We start from the raw sequence: 9,203 nt of genomic DNA on the forward strand, positions 1-9,203 counted from the left end.
TTGAACATATATACCATCTGTATCAATCATGGTCTCATACAGTGCTGATGATGAAGATGAAATACCATCATTCTCTGCTCTAGTCCATTCATCAATGACAACCTTGAATTCAGTATACAATTCGTATCCATATTGATCAAAATTGATGACTTCACGTGCATCATGGTATTTGCTTAAGTGAGTCAAGTATGGTAGAAGTTCTTTGATTAAGATAGAGTCTCCATGATCAATATCAAATGTTTTTGGATAAATGCAATTCTCAATAGGATTTAGACATCCTTTGTAAGGACTGTCATCTATGAGAATAGTCTTGGTATGTTGACAAACATCTCTATATTGATCCCATACATACTTCAGAGGCTTGAACATTGCTTCTACTCCCATCTTATTTGGCCTATATATGATTTTGAGTCTATGTCTTTGATATTGTTCTTGGCCCCAAATCATGAAGAAATGATACTTTCTTTTTGCATGGATCTCCAAGTACTTAATAGCTGCCATGACATTCTTATGTAAAGATATTGATCAAACTCCCACTTGGAATCTTGCAAATAAGGCTTCAAGAAACTCCTTACATCATGGTCAAAGAACAAGCCGTTACTTTTCCATTTGAGAGCTTTGAAACCTTTTAGACTTAGCAAAGCATCCTTGTAAAAGAAGGCCATTGAGATCAAGTATTACACATAATTGTGTTGCATTTCTTATCAAGGACACATCAATCACATTATCATGCTCTACTATTGTTGAATCTATTAGATATCCAACCATAAATGTCTTAGTGAAAGATACAAAGAAGAAAAAGAATCACATTAGATTCATTTACTTCCTCATCATTCTACTTAATGTTTGAGCTATAAACTAGCATAGAATACTAAAGCAATTTAACTTCACATTGACAAATACATACATAGGTACTACTTAATAAATGATGTATTAAGAAAAGAGACATCTGACCATGTGGACAAATCTAACCAAGAGTAATATCATGAGATGAAAAAAATATATATGATAATTTCTTTGAAATATAATCTATTCTAATAAAGTCATTTTTCCATACCTACTTTTTATCGCTAATTATAAGTATACTTGAGATACTAACAATACATTCTTGTAATTAGTTGTAAAAATTATCTTATCATTATAATATTAAACATACTCACTTTCTAAAAAGGCCTTGAAAATGGCATGTACAAAGAATGTGTTTATTAGTCATAATTATTTTAAAAAAATTAAACATGATACTTTTGATCATGTCACCAAAACTATGTTACATATAAGTGACACATGACAATTTAATTGAGATAAGTTATACTCTATTTGGATAAGTTTTCATAGTTTCTTCTTAAGGACTAACCATTCTATTTTTAAACTAGCTATATCTCATAGATATTTAAACTCATGAATTGTAACAAGGATTTTACCTTAATATTCCATATACACATCTCAAAAGATATATTGGAGGTGAAATCTTTGTTGCAATATTTGCTACTGAGGTGAAACTCCTTCGGGAGGTGTAATGAATCTTTTTTGGGGTATGCAATATATTGTTGGCTCTCTTATCCTAAGGTACATGCATAGACATACACTAGTGATATAGTAAAAGAGGCTATAAGAGATGAGAGATTTGACCATGTGGACAAATCTAATCAAAATTAACATGACAAGATCATTATACAACACATAGAAGAGTCTAATTGAAATATGATCTAAAATACACTTAAGTAAATTTTGCATAGCTAGCTCAAACTTTTCATTATGATAAGTATTATTACACACTAGATTACAATTAAACAGTTATCCTTACAAAGGATGATAAGTTTTGATGATCTCTTTAATACTATTTTAGCAAAATATTTACTTAAATAGATTTTTTAAACCAAATATGCTTGGTACCTTATGTAAAAAATTTAAAAACTAAAGATAGTTTCTTTAAGTAATATCACCAACGAAAGAAAATATTGCAAATGCTAATGGAAGTAACTTCTTAAGAAAAAAATCAAAATTACATCAATGTGTCTTCCTTGATGAAAGGAGAAGGAACGAAGTTTAAATAGCTGAAGTAGCCTTTAATTTCTCTTTCATAATTAGACTCGCTATATCTTGCCTTGATTCTTCTATGCCCTCGTGTGGTACTTCAAGAACTTGAACTTCAGTAAGAGTAACCTCTTGGGAGTTTGAATTTTGTTTGGCACTCTCATGGACCCTCCACAATTGTGCTTCAACCTCTCTTTACTCTTGAGTGTTGCAAACCATTGCAGTAGTCTTCATATGATTTACCAATGCCACCTTAGATGCAAGTCCACTTGCATATACATCAAATACAACCTCATGAGCATCATTGAATGCTTTGATTTTAGTTTCAATGACTTTCATTTTCTTTCTCAAAACGGCCTTTGCAATCCTTTGTTCTTCTTCAAGATATTTATCATTGCACTCCTTGTCCAAGCCTTCAAAGTCTAAAATGGAAGGCTTGTTGATATTGTTTACATATTGCTCGAAATTGATGAAGCTTGTCTCCATGGTTACTAATGTCAAAACCACAAAAGAATCTATAGATCCAAAAGCAAACGTTCTATCCATTGGTAGGAAGTCAGCACTACCAACTAGCATGTGATACTTGTAAGAAATGCTTTCAAGAGCATTTTTCAAAGCTACCATTTGCTTTCGATCAAGAAATACTAACAACATGAATTGTTTAGGTTCAATTTTCATTTGTAGTAGAGTGGATACAACCTTTCCAAACTTTATAGATTTCCATTTCATTCCCTCAACCCCATGTGCTGCATCTAAAACAACAACCCGAACGGTATTTGGATCTGTGTAAACATTATGTATAAGATCAAAGGTTTCTAGATTGCATCTGACAACATACACACACCAAGGGGAAGTAGTGGATGATTGAATATGATTTTACTTTTTTCCGATTAGGAAGTTCACAATATCTTTTGCTCCATTTGGTAGGGACCCTACATCAACTCCATTGTGAGCTTCTTTGATACCCAATCATTGCAAATTCCTAAAATCTTTGTGTAGACTTCATCATTGATATCATAATCATCAACAAGATCTTCCCAAGTTTTCATCACAATGCTACTTTCTGGAACTGAAGCATTGAAAAGAGTGACTAATTCCTCCTTTAGGACCCTATGTTGATTAGCCCTTGTTTCCATGTCAATCATATCTTCCTTATCCTATTTGTTTCTAAGAAAAAGGATATGGCCTTCATTAATCTCCTCTTGTAGTGTAAGAATGTCTCTATCCTTTAAACCCATAAGGCAACGAAATGTATAAAGAGAAGGTTGTCTTCCCTTTTTTCTCAAACTCTCCTTTTGGGATATAAGATCACCTCTAGAGTATCTCTTCATGATTTTGATCCAACTATCAAATATTTCTTGGGAGCTAATAATCATATGGCAATCTCTAGATGCACAATTTTCTCCAATGTATGCCACAAATCTCTGCAAAAAAAAGATCAAAATAGTGAGCATAGAACAAAATAAAGAGCATCACACTAATCTTCACAAAAAGAGTAGGTAAGCTTTTATGTGATTATCTGCCATGGTACTCTTTGAGAGCTTGTCTTAGAAAGACCTTATTGGGGTTTTGGTGGAGAACCAAATGCTAGCCACTGATCTCTTAATTGTTGAAGTTGCTCAACATAAGGGGCATTCTTCCACTACAAGGATTTAAGCCTATAGTGACAGCGGGTAGCGATGCATGTCGCGGCATCGCTACGCCCCACAGGGAAAAAAAAATAGGCCGAAACCGAGCGCGGGCTTATTTCACATTTTTTCGTCTACTATTTTGAGAGCGAGAGCGAGAGAGAGAGTGACCGTCGTGAGAGAGGTAGAGGAAGAAGGCTTGCTGCTGCCGCCGCCGCCGCCACCGCCATCGACGTTCGTGAAGGAGAGGAGGAGCCTTCATTGCGAAGAGGAGCCACCAAACCCTCGCCATATCTCATCGGTGAGTCTATTTTCTCCTTCTTTTGCTTGTTTAGGGTTTAATTCTCTTTCTCTTTTGCTTGTTTAGGAGAGGAAATGAGAGAGAAAGAGAGGGAGAGGGAGAGGGAGAGGGAGGGAGAGAAAGAGAAAGAGAAAGAGAAAGAGAAAGAGAAAGAGAAAGAGAGGGAGAGGGAGGGGGAGGAAATGAGAGAGGGAGAGAAAGAGAAAGAGAGGGAGAGGGAGAGGGAGAGGGAGTGCATTCTATCTCTCCCTCTCCCTTTTGCTTTTATAATTTTTGTATATATATTGAGAGAGGGAGACGAAATGAGAGAGAAAGAGAGGGAGAGGGAGGGGGAGGGAGGGAGAGGGAGGGAGAGGGAGGAAATGGAAGAGGTTGTGGGCCAAACTCTCTATTCACTTTTTTGAAGTGTTCAAATTGACATAGGATGCATGCATAGATCATTCTTGTGTGTGCAAACTTGAGAGCTCTCTTCTTTCTCCTTGTATCCTATCTTCTTATGCTTCACATTGAGGGCGAGGGTGAGGGTGAGGGTGAGGGTGAGGGTGAGTGAGAGAGGAATTAAGTGAGGAACTAGAAGAGTGAAGCTTCTCTCCTATCTTGCATTCTTCTCTTCTTCCCCTTCTTCTTCTATAATTTGGAGGGTGAGAAGTGGAGTTGAGATGAGGTTGGGATATCCCTCTTTCTTTTCTATGCTTTCTCTCTTTATTGGAGTACTTGAGGAATGGATGGATTGCGAAATGGAGTGGCGTAACCAATTGAGGGAGCCATGCTTGGATTGTGAGGTTGAATTCATTTGAGATGATGATTTGATTGGTTGAGTATATTAGAGTAGATAGAAATCAACAACTCAATTTTTTATTTAAAAAACTCTCTAATCATTAGTAGAGATTCGAATTGCATTGATTGATGCTTGCTATGGAGGATTAGTTATGTCCAACGTTTATCAATTGCATTAGGAAAGAAATTAGTTATGTCTACTGTTATGTCTAATGATTGCTGTGGAGGATTAGTTATGTCTAATGTTTATCAATTGTATTAGGAAAGAAATTAGTGAAAAAAAATTTCTTACGACATGAAATTAGTTCTCTAGATAAAACACCCTATGGGTTGCATTCAAATTGGACTCACAATGTAACTCATCTAAATGCAACTCATTGGAGAGTGTTAGGAGCATTTAAATGGAAGGACCTCTTGAGTGAAAGCTAGCAGGAAGAGAGGGAGATATTTTTCAAATAAAACATTTAAGAAAGAAAATGAAATGAGAGAGGGAGAGGAAGAAACGAAACGAGAGAGGGAGAGGAGAGAGAAAAATGAGAGAGAGAGAGAGAGGAGAGAGAAAAGGAAATGAGAGAGGGCACTAAGGCTCAATACATAACCTAGAAGCATATAAATACCACTGACAACACTATGACATATATAAGTACTAGATCCAAGACAAAACATCAAACCATCCTACGATAGGGGTACTGCATCCAATAAGAATCAAGAGGGCATGTACATGTCACAATTAGTCCTATTGTCTCACTATAATATATCTAACAAATGGCTCATGTATCATCCAATGATAAGAGGCATGAAGTGTCTTAAATTAATGCTTGATGTGAGAAGTGACAGTCAAACTCAATGAGACTAAGCTTCAATCTTAATCCAAGTGCATTCTAGAAGCATGGCCAAGTATATGGCATCAACCATAGACATTAGTGTAGCATGCAAAGTAATCAATAAGCATCAACAAGCAATAAGCATGAAGTTTCTCTGACAAAATAGCATTCAACCCTACTTATTACAGAAGTGAAAATCTCTATAAAATTGAGTAAATAAGTGCTCAAACTAGTCCAATAGCATGCCAAGATATTGACATAGCATCCCAAGTGATCTCACATCAAATAGATATCTTGAGAAGCATAAGTGATCTTCAATAAACAATGAGTGAAGGGTTTTTCCAAATTGTATTACAAGTCATTAAATTGTTTGTTGTAATGTAGACAAGATGAAAAACGAAGAAGGTCATGTTGTTCAAGATCGCGAGGCGTATCTTAATCAGCGTGTCCCATGTCCTTACTCTCAATGCAAGTTGGCAATTAGACGAAAACGCCGATTGTCTATAGAACATGTACGACGATTTGGCGAGTTTCAACTTGAGATCATTGATCAGGCGATTGCGGATTTTCAGCAAACGGTAATTTGAAGTTAATATCAATCATTCATTGTACTCGCAAGCTAATTGAATACCATATACAATAAGATTGGGTCTTGCTGGCAAAATTTCTATCCAGGGAGGTGATGTCTCATCCCAAGGGGGAGTGCACCCTTTGCGGCCAATTAGAAGAGTATGTGGGCATGCGATGGATGGATTGCAAGAGCCAATCCACCACTCGCAAGGCCAATCCATACCGTCAATCCAAGAGGAGACAGGTAACCTTCGAGACCTACCTACAATCTTGGAACCTGAGATGGAGGCAATGATCGATGCATTGATTCCCATGGATGTCGAGCCTTTTGATCTGCTTAGAGAGGAAGCATCCATACCATTATATGATGGGTGCCGAGTATCCTGGTTGAAGACACTACTTGCACTCTTAAGTGTGCAAGCAAAATACGGGTGGAGCGATACGAGTGTGACTGAGTTGTTCAGGTACCTTATACATATGCTTCATTGATTTTTTTTTGGCATTATTATTACAAACATTTGTGCTTTTTCAAGGTGTTTTATGATTTTTTTCAGGTTATTGAAATATCATATATTACCACCTGCAAATACCATGCGTGAGTCTCGTGATGATGCACGACATGTTTTACGGAAGCTTGGCATGGACTACAATAAAATCCATGCATGTATCAACGATTGCTGTCTGTTTCGAGGAGAATACGAGACTATGGAGACGTGTCCAAAGTGTGGTGCTCACAGGTATTGATAGGACTTGCCAGGGCAAACCATCCCTCAAAAAGTTCTCAGATACTTTTTGCTTATCCCCCACATAAACCACATGTTTCGTACGTCTGGCATGGCGAGCTTGACAATGTGGCATGCACAGAATAGGTCCACGGATGGAGTTCAACGAATATCAGTGGATTTGCGCACATGGAGCCACATTGACTCTACCTTCCCAAGCTTTGCGCGAGAGCCAAGGAATCTTCGGCTCAGTCTCGCAATGGATGGCGTGAACCCATTCGGTTTGCGCTCAACTTCTTACAGTGTGTGGCCTATAGTCCTTGTCAACTACAATATCCCGGCTTTCTACAAAGAAAGGACATCTCATCCTTAGCTTGCTCGTCCGAGGCCGCTACAAAGTAAAAAATATGGACGTGTATCTTCGTCCATTAGTCGATGAGCTTAAGATTTTGTGGGAGGAGGGGGTCACTGTGCAAGATATGAGCAGGCGCGATGGTCAGCGGTCAGCCAATATTCGAGCCATTCTCATGTGGACGATGCATGACTTTCCGGGATTGGGAGAGTGCTCAGGTAGGCAGGCCTCTGTTCTCGCTGGTAATATCTATATTTTATCTCGTTCAATCAAGTATTCACTAGGTCATGGTGTTGGAACAGGTCTGGTTACCTCAGGTTATCATGCATGTCCATTGTGCGGGTCACAGTTAGACTCTCGAAGGTCACGAACCATGAAGAAGATGGTATATCAAGGACACATTGCTTTCTTGCCGGAGGATCATGAACTCAAGAAAGGTTTCCTTGGATGACCTCCAACACGTATGAACGCTGCAAGCTGGTACCAGCTGAAAATGGTCCACGCGGAATCACATCCAAATGGAATGCGGCGGTTCTCAGCTTTCTACGAGTTGCCATATTAGACCCACTTACAGGTCCAACCACTTGTTGGATCCCATGCATATTTTCAAGAATGTGGGTAGATTATTATGGGACCACATCACAGGAAAGAGAGACACTATAGGGGCACGAATGGATTTGAAGGAGGTAGGTAAGATGCAGGCGCTTTGGCCGCAGTTGAGTGCTGATGGTCACGTACAGCTTCCTCGCGCTCCTTGGGTTTTGTCCACTAAAGAAGAGCGCATTGTGAAGCAAGTAATCAAGTCTATCCGCACTCTGATGGGTATGATGCGTTCTCTCAGGTCCGAATTTTCTAAAGACGACCAATTATCAGGGCTAAAATCCCATGATTGGCATAAGATATGTCAGGTTTGTACTACGAATGGATTGTAATTAGCGTAGGCATTTTGCTATTTGGAATGTAGCCATTATTCATAATGCTTTCTCATTTGTGGCAGTTTGTACTATCGATCGCGATCGCAGGATGTCTTACTCCAGAAATACAAGTTGTCGAATTTGGTGCAATGGATCTCACAAAAGGAGATTAAGACGTCCTCTATTGAATCCGTGAGGCGAGGAGCAGTGGAGACGGTCTATCTCTTTGAGAAATACCTGTCCACTAGCATGCTCATGATACAAATCCACCTTCTTGTGCATCTTATGGATGAAGTGGAGATTGCTGGACTTGTCCATACGCGATGGATGTTTTTCTTGGAGCACTTCATGAAAACCCTGAAAGGCTTTGTGCAACAATGAGCTCGGCCAGAAGGTAGCATGGCCGAAGGTTGGTTGGTGTCTGAGGCACTAGTGCATATTTCACAATGGCTACCAATAGTGGAACCAGAGAATGAAATGCTATGGTCACTGAAGGACGATGATAGACTGACTGGAGATGTGGTGGCTCGAAATGGGATAGAAAAAAGAATGGATGCCTCAATGGAAGGGAAGGTGAATCGCTTTTATATGTTGCACCATGCCTCTATGGAGACGTGGCTCGCTAAGTACCAGATCGCTAGGCAAGATCGAGAGGAAGCGTGAGCTAAATTCCGACGCAGTACGCATCATCGACCGATTCGATATCTTGAAGGCATGGAGGAGATGCCACGATTTATGTCAACGCAATGGTTGCATGGAGCTTTGACCGCAGCGTCTTGCGAAGGGACAGAGGTCTCAATGGAGGAGTGGGAATTCTCGAGGGGATGTAGTCCAAAGGTTATGAGGGGTTTAGAATCTGTGGTATCTAAATTTTATATGCGACATCTAATTTGAGTGTTTCAATGTACAGTACAAAATATATAGTGCAGTGTGGTCGCGCGGACTGCATTTTCGCGTGGAGCGTATTGACAAAATGCGCTCCACAATGGACTGTGGTATCATGGTAAGGTTCGAGCAAGAGAGCCAACGACGAGCAACGGATCCAAACACGGTTGTGGATGAGATGGAGTATTTTGGGAAC

At 39.1% G+C, this 9,203-nt stretch overlaps 1 pseudogene; it reads right to left on the reverse strand.

Moving 5' to 3' along the window:
• Window positions 1-2,046: 2,046 nt before the first annotated feature.
• LOC148036311 (uncharacterized) lies at window positions 2,047-2,763 on the reverse strand (annotated as a pseudogene).
• Between the last annotated feature and the right edge of the window lie 6,440 nt (window positions 2,764-9,203).

This window comes from Lygodium microphyllum, chromosome 5 (genome assembly GCF_053477565.2).
Source record: "Lygodium microphyllum isolate KBCC chromosome 5, Lygodium_microphyllum_v1.1.10, whole genome shotgun sequence".
NCBI classification, from domain to species: domain Eukaryota; kingdom Viridiplantae; phylum Streptophyta; class Polypodiopsida; order Schizaeales; family Lygodiaceae; genus Lygodium; species Lygodium microphyllum.